Source organism: Equus asinus, chromosome 2, assembly GCF_041296235.1.
Source record: "Equus asinus isolate D_3611 breed Donkey chromosome 2, EquAss-T2T_v2, whole genome shotgun sequence".
Taxonomy (NCBI): domain Eukaryota; kingdom Metazoa; phylum Chordata; class Mammalia; order Perissodactyla; family Equidae; genus Equus; species Equus asinus.
Window position 1 is genome coordinate 155,325,966 of NC_091791.1, and position 21,682 is coordinate 155,347,647.

Here is a 21,682-nt window from a genome sequence, read left to right on the forward strand (position 1 = left end):
CACTTGGCCACGGGGCCGGCCCCGGAATCCAGTAGTATTTTAAAGTTTTTTGTTTGTTTGCTTTTTGTTTTTCATCACAATCAACTTGGATTTGTACCAGGATGGTTCAACAACAAGAAATCTGTTAATGTGATATACAGCCATGCGCTGCATAACGACATTTGGGTCACTGATGGACTATGTATAAGACGGTGGTCCCATAAAATTAGTACCAGGTAGCCTAGGTGTGCAGTAGGCTGTACCATCTTGGTTTGTGTACTTGCACTCTGTGATCTTCACACAACAATGAAATAGCCTAACAACACCTTTCTCAGAATGTATCCCCGTCGTTAAGCAATGCACTACTATACAACATTCATAAAAAGCCAACATGTTGCCCGTTCTGGGACCATTTATCCTAGGATCAGGAATGCCAAAAGGGCCCTCACAGTCACAGGTGCTCAGCTCTAATTCTGGAAAGCTCTGAGCCAAGGGCACAGCTGGGGTGGGTGAGGGGCGGCTATCTTAGGGGAAATCTCTCCAGGGAAGAGAAAGCCCACGTCCAGGTGGGCCCCTTTGTCTCAGGTCTCAGAACTCTGTACAAAACATCACTTGCAGTCAAGCCTCCATCCCTTGCCTTGCTGATTTGGGGTTTGCCTAAGGCCCTACTCCTGAGCTGCAGCAACGCTTGGAGTGACGGAGTGACGTGGGCATGCAGATTTGAGAGCAGGAGACTGCAAGCCCAGGAGGTAAAGCCCGTCTTCCAAAGTGCTGTTCCAGCTTCGCCTTCAGGGAGCCCCTGGCTGGGACCAAGTGTGGATGGAAGTCAGCATCAGTGGTGCCCAGCTGAATGCTTTTGTTTCTCAAGTGGCTCAAAAGAGCTCAATGAATTCTTTTTTTAAATTTTTCTTTACTGTGGTAAAATACACTCAATGGGTTCTTATGTCATCTGGAAAGGTCACATCTAGGTTTCAAGTCTGTTTCTTGAATAGAATGCTTGAATCATTTATCTCTCCAAAGATGTGAGGTACAAGGCCGGGGCATTCTCTTTGGGCTCCTGCTCTGGAAACAGCATTTTCCTGGTCATGTTAGCAGGTTCTGGAGCAGGTCACAGATCTGTGAGGCTGCTGGCACCCACTCAGAAAGGCCACAGACTGGCCCCGTGGCCAAGTGGTTAAGTTCACGGGCTCCACTTTGGTGGCCCAGGGTTTCGCGGGTTCAAATCCTGGGCGCGGACATGGCATTGCTCGTCAAGCCATGCTGAGGCGACGTCCCACATGCCACAACTAGAAGGACCCACAACTAACACTACACAACTATGTACCAGGGGGCTTTGGGAGAAAAAGGAAAAGTAAAAAAAAAAAAAAAAATAGGGGGCTGGCCCCGTGGCCCAGGGGTTAAGTTCGTGCACTCTGCTTCCACAGAACAGAGTTTGGCCGGTTTGAATCCTGGGTGCGGACATGGCACCACTTGTCAAGCCATGCTGAGGTGCTGACCCACATGCCACAACTAGAAGGACCCACAACTAAAAATACACAACTATGTACCAGGGGGCTTTGGGTGAAAAAGGAAAAATAAAATCTTTAAAAAAAAAAAAAGAAAGGCCACAGCTTCCCAGTAGGAATTTACCATGTGTGAACCAATCTGAACCCATGTCATACCTCTTGGAATGTCAGCCACTCTTTGGGACGTCGAGGTTTGAGAGTCTACCAAACACTCCCTAAGATGAAGCCACATGGGCAGGATCCCCAGGGACCCAGGGCTTTGGGATGACATACACCTGTTGGAGTTGCAGGTGAGTTGCAGTTGTCTCCCGCTAAGCTGGGGAGACTCTGAGCAAGTTATCCAAATGGCTCGAGCCTCCGTGTTCTTCATCTATGACACGGGGTTAGTAAAAGCTAGCTCACAGGGTTTAGGGAGTATGAAGTGAGCAGATTCCCAGTAAATTGGGGCAGTTTCTCTTACTGTGCTACCTCTCCGTGCATCCCTGTCTCTCAGCTCAGGGCCCTACAGACATCGGAACATGGGCAGATACAAGCCTGGGGGTGATGCCAAACTCCTTTCCTGGCAGATTGACCTGTCAAGGGGCCCTCCCTGATTGCTGGGACCGCCTCTCCACTATGTAGATTCCCGATGGTTTGCTAAAACTTGACCTCCTCCCTCTCAGCCTTTGGCTACCGCAGAGTCTCCATTCTGTATTTCCGTCCTAATGGCCTCTCAGAGCCTCTATCCCCGGATTAGCTTAGCTGACAGTTTTACCCTCCTCCCTTGTTCTCTGAGCTCCTCTGGAGGTGTAGGGACATACCCTGGAGTTGAAGAAGAGCTGTTTCATACTCTTTCCCCCCAGAATATCCCTTTCCCCAATTCCCTGTTCCCCCACCCCCACCCCGAGGGCCCAGCTTTTGCTCAGGAATGCATGAGGACAGCATCTTTAGCCAATGGTCTGAGTGACTCTGGGATGCTCCTAACAGCAATTCCAGAACCAGTTTTTCCCAGAGGCGGCAGGAAAGGCTAGAGAAGGACAGCCCAGAGTCCTGAGGTCCAGGGCTTATGGTGGTGAGGGTGGGGAGCTGGCGGAAACAATGAACTGTGCTGTGGCTTTGGGGGAGGGGGAGTGGAGATTTAGAAATCAGAGCCGGTCACTCAGCTAGTGGGAGATGCACGCCTAAAGGGAGGCCGCTGGGACTCACCCAAAATGTGGTGAGGACAACACTGCCTGGGACCACGTGATTGTCTACATAGAAAATCCAGAAAAATCTACATACAAACTATTGGGATTAGATAAGTGAATTTAGAAGGTCTCAATTCAAGGTCAATATAAAAAAAAACCCAATTGTATTTCTACCTACGAGCAACAAATAGAAAATGAAATTTTAAAAAGGATTCTGTGGTACAATGGGGAATAAATGTTTGGTCTTTGTCCCCTGTTCCTGGCACACAGCTCCTAAAACCCTTGGAATCCTCAGAGAGACAAGAACATTGGAACTTTCAGCCTCCGTTGTCCCCACCTCTGGGGAAGGCAGAGGGGATGGAGATTGAGGTAACCGCCAATGGCCAATGATTTAATCAATCATGCCTACGTAAGGAGACTTCCATAAAAACTCCCACTGACAGTGTTGAGAGAGCTCCTGAGCCGGTGAACACATCAAGGCGCCAGGAGGCTCAGGTGCCTGGAGAGGGCAGGGAAGCTCGAGCTCCTTCCCACATGCCTTGTTGCCCTGTGCAACTCTTCCATTTGGCTGTTCCTAAGTGATATCCTTTTACAATGAACCGGAAATAGCAAGTCAAGTGCCTTCCTGAGTTCCATGAGCCATTCTAGCAAATTATTGAACTTGAGGAGGGGGTCATGGGAACCCTTCATTTATAGCCAGTTGGTCAGAAGTATGTGTGGCCCGGGGCTTGCAACTGGCATCTGAAGGAGGGGGTGGCTTCTGGGACAGACCCCGTGGGGTCAGGTAGTCAGAATTGAACCGAATGGTTGAACACCTAGTTGGTGAAATGGTCTCAGAGGAAAAAAACCCTTTTATCTGATGTTAGAAGTGTTATCAGAGAAAAAAACCCTCAGATACCATTTATCATTACAAATATCAAATCCCTAGGAATAAATCTAATCAAAGATGTGCAAGTTCTCTACATTGAAAAGTGTAAAACAATTAGAGATATTAAAGAATGCTCAGAGATCGGAAGATTCAATATTGTAAACATGTCAATTATGTCCAATTAACCTACAGATTTATTTCAATCTCAGCCAAAATCCCAGCATATTTCTTTTGGCAGAAATTGACAAACTGATTCTAAAATATGCAGAGAAACATAAAGAACCAGGAATAGCCAAGAGAGTCTTGAACAAAGTCAGAGGATTATACTACTAGATATCATGATTTATTATAAAGCTACAGTAATTAATATAGTGTGGAAGTGGCACAAAGATTGACGAATAGACCAATGGAACAGAAGAGAGAATCCAGAAATAGAGCCAGTCATATAAGGTCACTTAATTTATGACAAAGGTGACACTGCAATATGGTGGGGAACAGATGATCTTTTCCATAAATATAGCTGAAGCGATTAGATATCCACATAAAAAAAAGAAGAATTCTGAAAAACGAATTCATATCATGGCCCCAAATTAATTGGATCTAAATGTGAAAGGTAAAATAATAAAGCTGGTGGGAGTGATGGGGGGCAGGAGAGAACCCACAGTCTGGCCACCCGTACCTTAGGTCTGGTGTGAGTGACGACGTGGGGCCCAAATTTGGTGGGCTCTCCTGGAGCCCGTGACCTGCTGGGGCCAAAACCTGTGTACACCCAGGGTTCCCAGAGACAAATTAAACTACCAAAGTTTTCTTGTCCAAAGCAGGATTTTGATGGCACAAGTTAGGAGTAGCGGATTCTTTTTAAAGATTTCACCTGGGTTAATCTGTAAATGCAGTATGAATACAATGAATATTTGAAGGAGATCCAGCTAAACTGTGTCTGACTGGGGGGCTACGGGTGATCTCCTCCTACCCCATCTGTCTAGTCTTCTAAATTTTCCTTAAAGACGACGGGCTGCTTTTCTAAAGAAAACAAAACCTGTTTAAATAAAGAAAAGAGTGATCCATGAAGGCTGAGTTCCTAAGAGAGACTGACACACTCAAGTACCCGGTGTTGCCAAGTCATTGGGTGTGAAACACTGGAGACACCGACTGTCCTGTATCTCTCCAGCCACTGGCCCTCGGAGCACAGCGGCCTGCCCAGGCAGCGGCCCATGGTTTGCCATTTCTAGGTCTCCATTCCACTCAGTTCCCTACCTTCTGACCCCAGCCCGAGGGCTGAGGGAGGGCGGCTCCTGCATGAGCCGTGAGGCCGTAGTGTTCAATCAAATCAGGCCGTGCCAGCCCTTGAAGTTGCCATCCCTAGCATCTCCATCTCTTTGCATCACACTCAGTTCCTCTGGTGGAGGAGCTTCCCTCAAAGAAGATACCTCTGAGGAGGAAGGAGGAAGGAAGATGATTTTCCTTCAGAGAGCCAGCCCCTGCCTTGCCTTCTGCCTCACCTGACAGAAACGATGTGGGCCTGAGACTCTGAGGTAGAAATGGGCAGAGGCCGGGCGCCAGCTCAGGCTCAGGGTGACCTCCGCTGCCCCCGCCCCTCCCGTCTGACACCTTGCCCAACACAGGGGAGGGGAGGGAGGTGCTGAGGATTCTTTCTGAGGCAGGGATGCGTAGTTGTGGTTGAGGACTGCTTTGGAACTTTCCTCCTCCGAATGTCTGCAGACATTACTTTCCAGCAGGCCGCCTGGCCTGTGACAGGACTGACTGGACGAGAAGGGGATGCCCAGAGACAAGAACCCAGCCCAAACCAATTTGAGAAGGAAGCTCGCTCCACACAGCTGCTGCCCAGGCTGCTTCCTCCAGCCAGAGCCCGGCAGATGGGAGCTGCTCGGCGCCCAGCAGAGGCTTTCTGGAAGAAATGCCGCCACACCTAGTAAACCCGAGGGTGGAGCTGGTGGGAGAGTTCAGGGAGCCACAGACTGGGATCACTGAGTGTGGAACTGTCATGTCAGAAGGGACTTGAGAAACGGAAAGTAACTTTTTTTGAGCACTTATCCCGTGCTATGCCCTTTCTGAGGATCAACTCTAATCCTCACAAAAACCCCGGGAGGCAGGAATTATTATTATTATCCGCAAATCCAGATGAGGCTCAGAGAGGTTAAACAACTTGCCCAAGTTCGAGGAAGCAGGCAATGATGGAGCTGGGTTTGAACCCAGATCTGGTCCACCACGCCCACTCTGAGGGAGTAGGGCTGTTGTCCATCTCCTTCCCGGGGGACGAGCAGGGGTGGGGCTGAGCAGCTTAATTAACTCAAGGAAGTATGCAGAAGGGGGTGGGCCAGGGCCAGCGCCCTCCACCAAGATTGCTAGGTTCTTTCCTGGGCTGATCTCTGAGTCAGAGGCCAGGGGAGCCTGGGGCTGTCCTGACTTGCAGGCTGACCCTCATTCTGTTTAGAACCAGGGTTTCCTGCCCCCACCCCCCCGGGCAAGGACGGGTAAAATGTTCCAAAGAGTTCAGGTCAGCAGCTGTGATGTCAGGGCCTGGCTTATAGGAAAAAAGCTGCAGAAACAGCAGGAGTGTATTCTCTCCGGCACGGGATGTGTCCAGGTCCCCTCGGTAGGGTCTCAGCCTGAAGCCAGGCAACCCACAGGCTTGGCTCGAGGAATGGTGGACAGAGCTTTGTGGCTGATGCTACTGTTCCACAATGACATGGGGTCTGGGTGGTGGGGCCCCCAGAGCAAGACACTGTGGCTTGGCTGGTCTACGGTCTACAACGGGGATAAGCAGAGCAGCTGCAGGGGATGGGCCACCCTCTCAAACTGTTTCTCCTGTCTGGGAGGAGACATCCATCTGCCAGGGCCTGGGGTGCCTGGCCACCAAGCTGTTGGGGCCCTACAAACCCAAGGCAGAGCTATAGAGAAATGAGTCTGCATTTAAACCTCAAACCGGAGCTCAGATATTCAAACGGGCGCTGCCATTGGAGGCAGACTTGGGAGGGGATCTGCCCATTCAGAACACGCCCCAGTACTTCCAGAAGCCCTCTCTGCACAGCCCCTTTGGAGCCTGTGTTGAGCCAAAATCTACTGTTCCCCTAACCTGTCGCCTCTGCGTTTCACTGGAAGTGGCAGTGTCCAACGTGGTCGCCCACCTTACCCTCCAGACCTAGCTTCCGGTGGGCTTTACCTATTTCCACACATTGAATCCTTTTAAAGGAAAGGACATTTAGCCCATGGAAGGGATTCACAAGAATGTGCTGCAAGCTGGGAAGGTGGCTTCTAGAAAGTGAGTCCAAAGGAGTTTGCAGCTACTCTGAAGGGGCCAGGATTTGGCTGGTTATGTAAGTTCTGGGATGTTGGTTAACTAACTGTTCGGAATGAGGCTGATGGGATTCCCCTCCATTTCTGAGTGACTGGGAAGAGAGGAGGCAGCTGCACCCTGGGCCCTGCTCCAAGGGCCAATGAGCGAGAGTTGGGGGGGCACACTCAGACTTCCTCTGCTCAGCCTGCTCAGTGTGGCCTCCTGGCACAGGGTTCCTAAGTTTCAGCTTGTGACCTTGGCCTAGTCTCCTCCTTTCTAGGCCTCAGCTTTTCCAGTGGTGACAGGGGAATGGACTCATTTACCTCTGCCCGCTTCTCTAGGTACAGTGAGGAGAGAAACACCATCTGTTCTAGCCCGAGGGACCATTTTGGGGTGTTTTTAGAAATCATCACTCAGGGAGCGCCTAGCATAAGCACCAGGCTCTGGGCTGAGCGTTTCATATAGAGGAGCTCCTCACCACAAGCCTGTGAAGGAGGATGATTATTGTACCCATCATGCAGATGAGGAAACCCATGTTCACAGAGAGAGGAAATGATTGTCCAAGTGGAGCAGCAAAGAAGGGCAGACATGAATCTGTCTGACCCAGACCCTGATGTGAACGTGGCTGTCCCCTCCCACCACCCCCACCCTCTCCACGTCATTCTCAGACCCTCCCAAGCTGCTTTGGGGAAGGAACTATTGTAGAATCAGGGTTCCGAGGGAGAGGTAAGCCCCGAGTTCTACAGCAGTTAGAAAGATCCTCCCGCCACTGCCACCATCCCGTCACAGAGTGGCCCACAGAGGACTCTGGCACCTCCAGAGCTGGGCCCTTCCATCCTGAGATCTGCAGTGGGGCCTCTTTATAACCTGTTCTGGGAACTGTCATCCCACACACCCTTCGCCCACTGCCTGGTTGAGAACACCATGGACAGAAGCCAGCCTTCCATCGGAGTATTCTCATTGGCTGGGAAGATTTTTCTTAAATTTTACTTTCTCGAGTTTGTTTAAATATAAAATTGTATTATTCTTTCATTTATGCAATACAGTCATTTATTGCGCATCTACTCCGCTCCGGGCTCTGGGGACTATGGCGAACAAAACACAGTCCTTGACCTCATGTGGTTTAGCTTGCTTTTTCAAATAGATGTTGCTAGACCCCACCCTGCCCTGCAGGGCCCTCCAGAAGAGATGGTGATGCCCGCCCTGTGGGACTTGTTGCGGGGGTCTGGTTAAGTGCACAGTGCCCTCTGCCCTGCACACGCAGCTTCTCTCTGGGCCACTCCAGTGGGACAGAAGGAGCTCAGGGTGCTGCTCAGCATCCTGGGGATGCTCCATACTTCAGCACAGATGGCCCTGGACTCACTGCGGGGGTCCCCTCCATCCCTGACCAACTTTAAGGCCCTCAGTGGCAGTCCCAACAGGAGCTTGTCGGCGTCCTGCTTGAACTTGGTGGGCAATGGGGAGCTCCTCCCCCTTCCTGAGGCCCTGCCCTCTGTCTCTCTGTCCCCTCGCTGCTCATCCTTTGTGTGGAGCTGAACTCTGCCCTCCCTCAGCCTCCATCAGGGGTCCAGGCCTGCCATCCACCCCTCTTCACGTGGAATGAGAGGTGGCACCCCGGCACCCTTTCCTGGTCCCCCAAAATACACCAGAGTGAAGGGCCTCAAGAGAATTTCATTTGCTTTTCTGCCCAGTTGTCGCCTACAGGGTGGGTGGGTCCTAGACCCAGGCTGTGGCCCTTACTGCCATTGCCCAAGGGTTCTCTAAGATCCGCCCAGGACCACTGTGGTGAAGTGTGGAGCAACCCCAGGATGCTGAGCAGCACCCTGAGCTCCTTCTGTCCCACTGGAGTGGCCCAGAGAGAAGCTGTGTGTGCAGGGCAGAGGGCACTGTGCACTTAAGCCAAAATGTCTGGGCTCCTCACCCTTGTCACCATTCCCACACTACAGGTCCCAGTGAATCCCCAGGGGAGAGATAATGGGGCAGTTGTTGAAAAGAATATGATAATAAAGCTCATTCAATCACTGTGTCAACACTCCAGCTGAATGAGAGGCCGAAGAGCCAGGCTGGCCAGCAGAGAAGGTCAATATTGACTCAGGCCGGCCTCTCGGGCCCAGTTCCAGCGGCACGCACAGTGCCGAGGGCCAGCAGCAGTGCTGGCCAGAGCTGCCCTCTGACCTCTGTTCACCTCACTCAGAATGCTAACGCCTCCCCTAACGGTCCACTGCACCAGGGTCCCCTGGGCACTGGCTAAACTCTGAGGGGAGAGGGGAGGGTGGCCTTCCGGGGAGGGCTGCAGGCCGTGCACCTCTTTCTTCACTGTCCCAGACCTTCCACAGCCTCCATGTGCACAGGCCTGAGTCCTCATCGCAGTCTTCAGTGCCTCGCTGGAAAGATCCTCTGGAGTCCCCTAGTCAGGATGAAGTCCCCTAATCACACACAGAGATCCTGTTTTTACAGCCCTTACCTTTCCATATCTATTTTGTTCACCGCCTCAATTCATGCTCACCACACCACTGGGAGATGGGCCACACCTGCTCTCCTGGGTGCATTTTAAAGACGGCATGCGGGCGGCTGGGGAGAGGGAGGAGACAAGAAAGGGACTATGCACACACACGTGTATAAAGTAAGCACCGAGCCTGGGCCAGACGCTGCGCTTGGTGCTTTTCATTAGTGCATTTAAGTGTTACAAGTCTACAAGTCCGTATTATGAGCTCTGTTTTGCAGGTGAAGAAACCGAGTCTCGGAGAGAACTAATTGTCTGAGATGGTAAGTGTGGAGCTCGGATTCGAACCCAGATCTTTCCTACTCCAAGCTCCTCTGTCATGCCCAGCACCCAGAGAAGTCAAATGACTGCCTCAGATCACACAGCCACATATGGCAGAGAAAGGACTGGAAGCCTCAAGCCAGAGAGAGCTCCCTCTGTCCCAGGCAGTGGCTGTGGTAACAGTGTGTCCAGGGTCGCCCGTGAACATGTGAACACATGTGACATGTACAGAGCATGCTGCTGTTTCTGCCTCCAAAGCCGGATCCCCTTCCAGAAATGGCCCCTTCCCCAGGCCACCTCCATGGACCCTCTGCCTTGACTTTATTCCCACTGCTTTTCTCTGACACCCTCCACAGTCTCCAGCCACAGAGCCAGACCGTTCTCAAAATGCCGCAAGAGAGGAGGGCTCCGGGAGCTTAATCATTTCTAACGCCAACCGCTGGAGGCTGGGGTCTGTTCTACGTTATCATTGTGACTCCTCACGACTATCCTCTGAGGAAGGCAGGATCATCCCCATATTACAGATGAGCATGTCAAAAAGTTTGGAGAAAAGTAAAGCAGCTTGCTTAAGGATCAAAGGCAAGGTCAGAATTTGAACGCAGCTCTTTCTAGTTCCAAACGTCCTGTTTTCAGCCACCGTGTGGCCTGAGAACTCACAGCATTGCAATATATGCCACACCAGCCACCAAAGACGTGAGCACAGAGACCCAAACCCCTTCTCCTCCCCCACCTAGAAAAACAAAGAGGAGCCTAAAAAACACGAGAATGGGGCAAGACACAGAAAACACAGCCTCCACCCTGGGAACTCTGCATGCCTTAGCCCTGGTGTTCCTAGCAGCACCTACATCCTAGGCTGGGTGCCGCTCACTGGGTGTGGGGAAAGACTGATTTTAGCAGGTTGGAGTTTCGGGCAATGAGCTGGCAGGCCCGGATGGTGGAGCAGGACCTCTGCCTGGGGCTGCCTGCCGGCCTGCTCAGCAGAGACGCTGGGCCTGCTACTGCCCTTCCTGTTCGGGAGCCTCTTTCTCAAGCAACATTTCAGTGCACCAGCCTTGGTGACACCGCCTCGCCCCAGACAGGCATCAGGCCTGATGAACGCAGAGGCTGGGGCAGGGGCAGGGCGGGGCGTCGAGGCGCTGCCGCCTGCTGCCGGCTGAGGAGGTGGAAGTAACAATGCACATCCACTAAGGATTGAGAAATGGCACCTAGAAGGGACCACTGCCGCTGCCTAACAGTACCAAGAACAGGAAGGCCAGCCCGGGAGGCCTACCTGCCTGCCCACTGTCGCTTCCAGCCTGTCCCTCAAGGAGGTCTCCAGGAGGCTCCTGGACGCTAAACAGGGCTGGAGGTCCCTCACTCACCTCCGGGCCGCCTTCCTTGCCGCCTCTTCCTCCGGACTCCTCACCCTTCAGTGCGCAGAGCTCTCAGGCACCGAGGAGCGGGAAGACTGGGCACCTTCCCCGGCCAGTCCTCCCAGGCCTGGGTGGAAACAGATCAGAAATTCATTTTAACAAATGTAGTTAAGTGTCCCCGCGGATTTTGCGACTGGCCGGAATCCAGAGCAATCGGAGCCGCCTCACCACCGTCTCCCGACCGAGCCACCTTCTCAGGTGCAAGGGGAGGCGGCGGGCTCCCCGCGGGGCGCACGGGGACGAGGGGCAGTGGGCGCAGCACCGCTTCCGGCCCCTCTCCTCACGGCGCTCCGACCCGGCGCGGCCACCGGCCCCACCTCGCAGGCCCGAGGGGGGCGCCCTCTAGGACGCGAAGCCACCCAGCCCCGCGCCTCGGCAGCGCAGCCGGCAGGGGCGGGAGCGGCGGGCGCACACGCGGCGGTGGGTCCCGCTCCCGGCGGCGCCGAGCTCCCCGCCCCTGAGCCCAGGGCCCCTCCGCCCGGCGCCGGCGGCCCCGGGGCCGCTCCCGGGCGCACAGGGCGCCCGCCAGCTCCCAACTTCGGGGAATGACGACGCCGGGAAAGGGGGCCGCGCATGCGGGGAGGCCCGTACCCCCGTCCCGGCCCCAGCCCGGGGAGCTTAGCCAGCCTCCCGGGGTGGCCGGGGCACCCACCTGCCGAGCGGAAAGCCCCTGGAGCGCTTGGAGAGGCCGCGAGAGCCGGGCCCGCCCTCCGCGGGAGGGACCTCGGCGCCGGGAACGACGAGGAGAGGCCGCGCTTACATGTTTGTGCAGCGCCGGCTTCACCTGGCCGCGAGTTTGATTTCAGGGTGTGGCCTCAGGTAGACGCGGCGAACACAGAGCCCGGGAAAAGGAGCCTCTCTGCCCAAGGGGCGCCCCCCTGCTCTACCCTTTTCCTCTAATCACTCGGCTCCCGCTCCAGCCACCCTCTTCGCCTTCAGTCTCTGATCCCCAGCAGATCCGCTGACACCTGCCTGTGGCCCCACGACCTCTGGGGCAGCCACGCGGAGGCCTCATCTGGATCGTCCGCTGAGCGCCTCTCTATGTAATTAACTCATTAATTTGCATTGCAGACGCACGCTTTGGAGGCCGCTGGATCCTAGAGGTGCAGCGGTACTGAGGGCGCCCACCCACACACCCTGGAGATCCTCAGCTGGAGTCCTAAAACCTGGCACGTTGGCCCGTCCTCCTCATCTGGACAGGGCCCTAAGACTGTCCTGGGGTAGCCCCCTTGTGCAGGCGGGAAAGCAGAGTTTAAAGAGATTCCAGTTCCCTTGTTAGATCTCGCTCAGTTCTGAGAACCTTTGGCCTCAGGATTCTGGGTAGGGGACCTCTGGGAAAAGACAGCTTCCAGGAGCCTAGCACCCCCAAACAGAAGATGGGGTGGGCCGGCTTCCAGAGCCTGCCTCCCCTGATATCTCCTGCAGTGCTCTGGCCTGGGAGCAGGATGGCCATTCCGAGCGGCTTGCTCCTGGCTGCCCTTTCCCTGCTTCTTTTGGATTAGAGGCTGGTTTCTCCTGTGTCTATATGTTGTAGGGGAGGAGCAGGGACCACCTGTCCCTTCCCCAAACAAGGAAGTGAGAAGACCCTTGCTGTCCTAGACTTGGGACCCCAGAGAGGGCTGTGTCTGACTGAGTGCTGAAGGGATTCTGGCTTGGAAATTCAGTACATCTGGACCCCAAATGCTGACCCCAAGCAGTGGCTGGGGGACTGCCACTGTCACAGAGCGAGGCCCAAAGATAATGCAGGGACTGTTGTCATTGTTGGGCATCCAAAACTTTAGTTATTAATTGAGGTCACTATTGCCATGTATCATTTTTGTTCACTGATTCTTTACTGTATCAATGCAATTGATGGGCAAAGCATTTGCCTATGGGCTGTATTGCTTACGCATAGTTTACTCTAGGCTCCCACCAAACAAAGCTAAGGTGGCGAGGGGGGATTCGCCAGCCCCAAACAGGCCTGCACCCTGCCTGGCCGCACCACCAGTTCTGAAGCCCTCAGCCTCCCTGGGGAAAGCATGATGGTGCTGGGTGGAGAGTCTGGGAGAGTGGTGTGGAAGCTGGGACAGCTAACTGAAGCCCCCTGCTGCCCCCCTCCAGCACTCCTACTTACATTTAGTCTCTACTCTTCTCCTTACTCTCTGTCTCTCCTTCTCCTCTCTGTGTTTTTCCCAAGCAGATTCTTTCTCTTTGCAGGCCTGACCCTGTTAGCCAACCCCTGACTTCCTGTGCCCCTGCCCCACCCCCAAAGCTGCCTGCTGAGCCTTTGGCATGAAGGGACCATGTGGTAGGGAGGGGGCAGGTGATACAAGTAAGGCTTCCCCCACAGGCTGGTTACCCAGGGACGTGGGAGCACTGGCCAAATGCTGGCTATGGGAAGCAGGTTGTGCTGGGTAGGGGGTGGGGGAATTGGTGCTGAGGATTTGAAATGAACCATGAACCAAAGCTAGAAGGAAATGCATTATGTTGTTGAACCTAGAATCAACACCCTAAATTATTTTTTACTGACTCACAATTGCACGCATGAATTATTTTCTTTTAATACAAATACTTTATATACCAAAACCACAGCTCCAAGCAGTATTTTTGAACTGTTGAACTACAATAAAGTGTGAATATTAGAATATTATCAGAAATGAACTGGTATTTAATTTGGTTTGAATCCAGGCTTGGGAATCTCAGTAAGGTTACTAGCCAAGTCCCATCCTCACTCTGTAGGGAGCAAGTCTGGGAAATCCTGGGGTCCTCCCACCTTTGGGAGCTGCAATGGGGTTTGGCACCTTAAGAGACGAAGAGACTCCCAAATAAGACTGACCAAGGAGGTAATGAATCCCCCATCACTGAAGGTATTCAAGAACCCAAGTAACCATTAGTCAGATATGCTAGAGAAAAGGTCCCCATACTGGATACTAGACCCTTTGGGCCCATCACCCCAAGTTTCTGCACTTCCAGTCACCTCTATAAGTAGGTCAACTGTACTGGGATGGACAACTCTCTGCAAATTGAGATGGCTGGGATGGGGTCCTGAGTGATTAATTCCTGTGTATGACTCCCTCCCTTCCTCATCCTCCCCTGAGCCATGCCCAACTCAGCCCTGGCCAGGAGGACAGGAAACATTCTGGGGCACAGCGTCTCCTCCAGCATCCACGTGCCTCCCTCTGCCCTTCCCAGGTTGCTCTGCTGAGCACAGGGAGTGGGACCCGGCACACCCACCTTTCAAGAACTTTGGCAGCTGGCATAGGCCTTGGTTCTGGGAGTCGTCCATGCACTGCCAGTCTACAAACTGGGCAGGAGCTCTGGACAGGGACACTGAGAACTTGGGAAGGTGTCAGGGCCGGCACTTCCCGGCTCTCTCTTAGCCTGTGGCTGTTGGGGCCTGTTCTAACATCTGCGCATCTACAGCCAAGGCTGAGAGCCCAGGGTTAGGGCCGAAGAGGAAAGATATGGATCGACTTGTGGTTTAGAAACACAAACACATTATCCTTTCCCTGGACCTTTTGGCTCCATGACTTGAACAGCTTCCTGGGGATTAGGAACACCGCTGCTCGCTCACTTACTCTTCCAGGGCTCCTCTGGATGACTCTGCCCTCCTCTAATAACAGTCATAATAATGCCTGCCACTTATTGAAAGCTTCCGATGGGCCAGGCCCCATGCTAAGCTATTTACACACATTGTCTCACACATGTCTTCACAACAGCCCTGGCCCAGAAGTACTATATTATTATTCTCAATTTGCAGGAAACTGGGGCTCAGAGTGGTTATGGAAGTAGCTCAAGGTCTTGTAGTTACTGAGTGGTGGAGCCAGAATTGCAACCCAAGCGTACCTGCCCGCAGCCTGTTCTCTTCACTCTACGGCTCAGAGGCCCCTGGTTCCAAGGACTGTCTGATATGCCTTGACCGTGTGGGGTCGAGTCCCTGGGAACAGTTGGTGGGGGAGGCACTAGTCACTTGCCTCCTTTGTCGCCAAGTCTGACCACTGCCCAGGAAGAGTGAGTCATCTGACACAGAATGGGGGGTATCCCTTCCCCATTTCTGATGAGGGCATGAGGACCCCACACGGCACTGAGTATGAGTGGCAGAGGGGGCCTTGGTTTCCCCCACGCTGTCACTGAGTCCGCTGCTGGGAACCAGGCACTGGATTCCCCCAGTCATGAGCCAGCATCCTGTCTGAAGTCCCTGTATCAGGCCCTCTGTCCTTCACAGACCCAGAATGGGCCCACCTGTAGGCACTGCTGGTGAGGGGGCGCTGGCAGCCCACTTGCTGCTCGGCTGGAGGAACCCCTTGGAGCCTGGGCTCCGGGAGGGGCAGCTGCCCGCTCACCCTGCGGCACCAGCTCTAGGAGTGAGGCACTCTTTGGAGACGATCCCTCCCTCCCTCTCTCTTCCAGGCTGTCCAACACCTGTCCCTTCCTGCTCTGAGGGTGCCCCCTCACCCTGATGGACCACCCATCTCTCTCTCCTGATGGGACTGAGAGGCAGGGGCAGACCCCTGAGGGTCTGGGGTGTGAATGGAGGGAGCTGACATTGCCGAGGCCTTGGGGTCCTTAGGCAGGAGGGAGGGAGACAGGGCCTTGCTGCAGAGACCGTGTGTTCTCTCAGGATTGGAGCCCTTCTGCCTCGCTAGACTTCCCTCAGGGCTCAGCCTCCATTTCCTGATGTGCTTCTCTCCCTTGGGATGTGGTGGAATGATGAGGCCTAGAGTATTCGGCTCCAGGGACCCCGAGGACCAGCACCCCCAAACAGGGTGACAGGTTCTTGACCCTCAGCCCTCACAGCCGCTGAAGGAACCAAGGAGGAAACGCCCCTCCCCCACACCATGCATGCACACAGCTGCCACAGGGGCAGAATCCCAGGGTTCTTCCAGGAGAACTTGCTGCCAAATCAACCCAACAGGTCTGCCTGCTCCAGATCCCAGAGATAGAACCCCAGCCCAAGGGGCAGCACCATCTGGCCCAGTTAGGCCCACAGAACTCCCCTGCCCGGCTGCTGGACAGATGCGTCCTTCTGCCACCCTGAACCTCAGCAGAGGGAAACTACCACACCCAAAAACCTCCAGCCTCTCTCTGTCTGCCTTTTTCTCAAGTTCTGTATCCGTACTAGGCTTCCTATGCCACCGGGAATACACAGGCCTGTCCTCCTCAAACACAAACCGACATTAGGGGCTGAGCTTGCCAGTCCTAAAGTGGCCTGGTGACCTGGACGTGCAACTCAGATGCAGGGGCCACTGTCCACCCACCTCAAGGGGCTGAAGCGGAGGCAGGGCAGGCAGTGGCATCCATCCCAGGCACAGGGGTATGAGCTGCCCTGGGGAGGGCTGGGAACACAAAGAGCCACCTCCATGCTAAGGACACTCATTTGAGAGACATGACGAATTCATTTAATATCTTCTCACTACGATCATTTGCAGCCCCTGCTCTTAATGGGCTCCAAGGTTCCATCCAAATGTCTGTTGCTGGCAGTTTAGCGCTCTGGCTGGCATTTTTGCTGGCAGAACTAACAGCTGGAAGCCTCCTTGAATGGAAATCCTACATTGTCCTTTCCTCTCTCTTCTGAGCCTCCAGTGGCGCCCCTACTCTGAGCCTGGGTCAGGGCTGTGACTAGCACCCGCTCCCTGAAGTCCAGGGCCTGACTTTCAGGAAGGAAAGGTGAGTGCGGGAGGGGAAGGCTTGTGACCAGGTGAGGGCCCAGGCCAGAGCTCAAAAAAGGAAAGAGTCTGAGGAAGCACGATGTTGGCTGCCCAAGCCCTGTCCACAGCCCTCTAGGTAGAAGACCTCAGCTCCAAATGCACCAAGTTCCCAGGCTCTGGGCTGTGTGGCTCCTAGGAGGACCCATCATCTGGCTATTGAGCTCATGGAACTCTGCCTTCTGCGTCTGCCCTGGGTCAGTGTTAGAGGGTGTGACCTGTCTAACTGCCACTTGGCTGGGCTGGGCTATGCTTAGAGGATCCTGGAGGGGCCCAGGCAGCTACCCCCATCCCGTTCTCAGGGTCTTTCCTTCCAGGGGTGGTGGCCTGTGGCATCTTCGAGTGAACACTGACATAGCAGGGTCCTGGTGTGCGTGGCCACATCCTCACCGGCGACTGGCATGACAGCCCTTGCTGGGACGATGGACTGGGTGCAGGCAGACCGTCCTCTCCTCCACAGGAGCCCTGCACACTCACTCACTCCTAGCCCTCCATTCTTGCCCCTGGGCCTGGCTCCAGTCCTCCCCAGGGTCCGACACTTTCACCTTTCTCCACCCTTACCGATCCCAGACCCACATAGTGGAATACTAAAGTCTTCTTGTCCAGCTGGGCCTGGTAACAGAATGACACATGGTAGGTGACAGGCCTCCTGCTTCTGGGATCTGACCTCTGATGGTGGCCGTTGGACATTTAAATTCCTGTCTGGGTCATAGTGTATACCGGGGAAAGACCTCCTGAGGTTAAGGGGCTCCTGCGGGCCTCCCCAGCCTCCGCCCCAGAATCTCTCATCATTACCCCCATCTTGGGCTTAAGTCATTGCCAGCCTCATGGTTAAGATGTAAAATGCCTCCTGGGACAAGAAGAACTTGAGTCGATCCATTTACTAAGTAGCAGGATCTCTTTATCAGCGAGTGGCTTGGGTGTAGTGGGCAAAGCCTCTCCTTGGGGTGCCTGATGAAACAGCTTGGGCTGAGCTGGGCTCCATGTCCAGCAAGATGCAGTGGGGGTGGGGAGTGGGCCCAGGCCCATGTTAGGGCAGGAAGCACACAGAGCGAAGGGACCTGTCTGAAACCCTGCCTGAAACGATCTGCCACCACTTAGCTGTGTGATTTCAGGACCCACTTCCTTCTCTGGGCCTCCATTTCCTTCTATAAAATTTCGGGGCCTGGATTAAACATTCTTAGGGCCTCCCTTTGGCTTGAATGTGCTGCAGCCATCCAAGGAGGCCGGCTCCTTTCGGGGGCAGCCCTTTCCGCCTCTGTGTTCCTCCCCACTGACCCAGGGCAGTGCTCTGGATGCACACGGAGGCTGTGGCATAGCTGGTTCCCTGGCTCCCTCCACCCTCTATGTCTTCTTGCCCAATTCCGCAGGGAGCCTCATTTGAAGCTGAAAGAAAGAAAATGGAGGCTGGAGGCTCCAGGCTAGGAAGCGAAACAGAGAACCAGTCCTCCTGGTTTTAACCCTGCCCAGCCTTCAGGAGGAAGGCAGGCAGGCAGCAGGGGGCCTTGAGCAAGGTGACTGCCTCGTTGCTATTTGCCCTGGGGTGAGCAGGCTGGGTTCCCATTGCACTGGGCTCAGGGACCTGAACAGAGTACCTGCTGACCTGAGCTTTCCGGACCTGCTTCTCTTAGCACCCGGAGGGCCCCTCTCCAGGTCTTGGGCAGCCTGAGTGTGCAAGAGAACACAGCCCCACCTCTGCCCCCTTAGCTAGAGGCCCAAGGGCCTGAGCGCTGTGAGGCTTGGGCAAACCAGAGGCAAGCAGGAAGACGCCGGCATTTGCTAAGCGAGGCAGCACTTCTCGGGGGGGAAAAGTTGCTACAGAGAGCCCACAGGTGTCCAAAAAGGTCGTCATTGGTCCTCCTTAAAGACTTGGGTCTCCATTCTGCCTGATATGTCATAATGAGGTTTTACAGAAGATGCTGGCCAGAATGGGTGTCCCTTTGCTGGGGCTCATGTGGCCCCATATAGTTATAAGGGAACTCATTTTTGCACACTAATTCCTCCCAGCGTATGAAAGTCTGCCATGTTCTGGGTGTAAAGGCAATCTGGGATTGCCTTTTCTAAATTCACAGAACAGATAACCCTTTGGTAGGAAAAGCAAAAATCTCTGAGACTGAACTTTATGGTTCCTGGGACTTTCTGTCACCTGCCAGAGTGGTCGAGGAGCTGTGGTCTCCAGTCTGGATCCTCTGCACACAGCACCTTCAAGTTTGTGCTTCAGATGGGGCTCATTAGTACACAGTTTCTCAAGGAATCAGGGCCACCATGTGACAAGATTCCAGGCCCAAAGAGGAGTGGGACCAGGCCCAGACCAGAACTCTTGATTCTTTCACTATATACAGCTCACTTCAAGTCCTCAAGATCTCATTCTCTGGACTCTAGAAGGAGAAGGAAACTCTTACTAGGCTCAAGTCATTCCTTAGAGGTTTGTCCTCATTGGACAAACAATTTGCTATTTGGGAAAAATTGGATCTGATGTTGTGTCTCTTCCCAGCATTATTGAGCATGGATCTGTTGGCATTCTGAGAACTTTAGCTTTTCTTCAGGCCAGGGTTCTTCCAAAGCCACCTCCTCCATGAAGCCTTTTCTGATTCCCCTGAAGTGTGGTCTCTCCCTCCTGGCACTTTGTTCCTCTAAGACTGATAATCATCCCAATGATGGTTATCTTTTCCTGAGCACTTATGTGCCAGCCATGCTGCTAAGCGTATTCACATATGGCCTTATTTAATCCTCTCAACATCTATTTCATAGCTACTATAATTATCTCTGTTGGATTGGAGAGGAAATTGAGACCTAGAGAGATGAAGTAACTTTTCCAAGGTCACCCAGGCAGGAGGAGGCAGTGCTGGGCCTGACATTCAGTCGGCTGACTCCGCACGCTAACCTTCCACCATCTTGCCTCTTCCTGCACTCGTGCATCTCCTTGAGCACTCGTCTTCTGCCCGTAACTGCAGAAGCTGCTTCTTCCCTTGTTCTTCATTCTCTTCTAATCTTTTTCTGTCCATCTTTATTCAGTTCTATGTTAAGAACCATCTGCCAGTATTGGTCTAAATTTATGAATTATCTGGACTGGATGGGTCACGGCAGACATCCTCAGCAATGAGTCTGGAGCCCAGAGCAGGCAAAGGAGGAAGCCAATCTGTGGCTGATCACGGCTCTACAGCTCAGCTGGGGGTTGGCCCCAGGCTCAGCTTTCCTTTCCACTCCTCCTTTGAAGGGCTGTAAGCTCCCTGAAGGCAAGGGCTCTGTCCTGTTCATTTATCAGCCCCTGTTCCTGCCACCAGCGTTTTGCACTGAGAAGTCAGGCAACGGCTGCTCCCCACCTGTAAGCGAGTGAGTCAATTGCCGTCCCTAAGTGCTGCCTGGAGCCCCCATCTTGCTAAGGAAAGACAAGCTCTGCTGTATCTCACACCTCACACTTCTCACCTAAACCCATCGTGGGCCCTAGGGCTGAGCTCAGGAGGGGGCAGCTTCCCAGGACCAGTCAGCCTGCTCACCCTGGCGAGGAGGCCCAGCTCAGCCTCAGGAAGTAGAGAGCTCTTTCTGCCTCCAAAGCGTCCATTTTCCACGCTCTCTTCCAACCTGTTGGCTAGCCCACTTCGTTCCACCAAGGCAAGTTCACAGAAACGAACTCTCTTCTCGAAGCCCTCAGAGGGGCAGGCTGCAGAACGTGGGTTTGTGAGGGTTGCTAGCACCCTTCCTACTGCCCCGGTCTCAGGAACTGCTCCTGGATCCTGGGCCTTCCCACTCATGGCGTGGAGGGCATCCTGGGCTCTGCTTCAGGCCCAGGCCAGCTTCCTGAAGGACTCAAGGCTTGAGTCCTTCCTGCCTTCTGCACCCAGGACACAGTGGGCTAGAGGTGTCTCTGGGGCTGTTTGGGTAAGGAACGCAGTCTCTCAGCATCTCCGCCTCCTCCCTAACCTGCCCTCCCACAGAGGTGGGCAGACAGAAGAAAGCCAGCCCTCCCTGAGCCCTGTTAAAACCCCAGGCAGCCCTTTCCTCTTCTGCCCGCTACGCCCTGGCCTCTACCCTCTGCTCCCTCCTGGCCCAGCCAGCTGCCACCCTGCTGCCCAGCTGTTTGCCTGGCGCACTAGACACTCTGCCATTCCGCCCCCAGCTGGGCCCCAGCCGTTGCTCAGCTCTGCACACACGGGGGCCCCTCAGCCTTGGAATCACCTTTTGCGAGGAGGCAGGAAATACTCCCACAGCTGGGTCATTTTCCTCATCCTGGGGCCAAGGGTGGGGATTAACTGAGTGGAAGACACTTATGGGTTCATCCTGACTGTGGTCCCACGTTCTCCTTCAGGACAGGGGGTATTCTTGGTTATCCTTGGGAGTTGCGCATAGAGTGGGCCTGTCTGTGCTGAAGACCCCAGACCTGCCTGCACCTTCCCTGTGCCTGGCACATCCCAGAGGGCTCAGCTCACAAAGAATTGGTCTGTCCTTGGGGGACTGGAATGTCCATGCAGCCCCCACACTTCCACCTTGTGGCCACTCTCAGGTACACAGAGCTTTCCAGCTAAATCAGGCACTTCCAGAAGCCTTGGTCCTGGTGTCAACCCCTGCCTGACTAGGCACCCTTGTCACCAGGGCTCCCAGGTTTGCCTCTCCTGAGCTGCAGAGGGGACCCTTGCTTGGCCCAAAGGCCTTATTCCCAGCTGTATGAACTTTCCTGGAGTCAAGTCCCAGGCCCGTCAGGCCTGGGGGCCAGGCAGCCCAGAGCTCAGCCTCTGCTCCTGGAACCTGGTTCCCACCAGAACCAGCTGAGGGAAAGACCCCAAGCAGGACCCTCCGACCTTGGTGTGTAATGCCAGGGAAAGAACAAATTATGCTGTATTAGCCTTGCTTCTCGGTGGGGCCCCAACACTTTATGAACCCGAGCTCACTAGGCCTGACCCCTCTGAAGCTGACCTGGCCATTAACCTTACAGCAGAGGTGGGGAGCCCGAGGCCTGGGAGGAGGGATGCTGCTCAGCCAGGGAGCCCCTTGAACCTGGCCTGCCACAGAGT

General features: G+C 54.2%; 1 protein-coding gene across 3 annotated transcripts in view; it reads right to left on the minus strand.

Annotated features, from left to right (window-relative positions):
* Positions 1 to 21,682, minus strand: part of PAK6 (p21 (RAC1) activated kinase 6) — a 36,515-nt gene that overhangs the window by 13,348 nt on the left and 1,485 nt on the right. For 2 of the 3 annotated variants that reach the window (XM_014847344.3, XM_044765166.2), the window contains exon 3: positions 10,939 to 11,056. The gene's annotated coding sequence lies outside the window, so the exon portion shown is untranslated. Of the gene's footprint in view, positions 1 to 10,938; positions 11,057 to 11,641; positions 11,774 to 21,682 lie in introns of those variants that run through there. The other variant, XM_014847345.3, reaches the window with a different exon arrangement.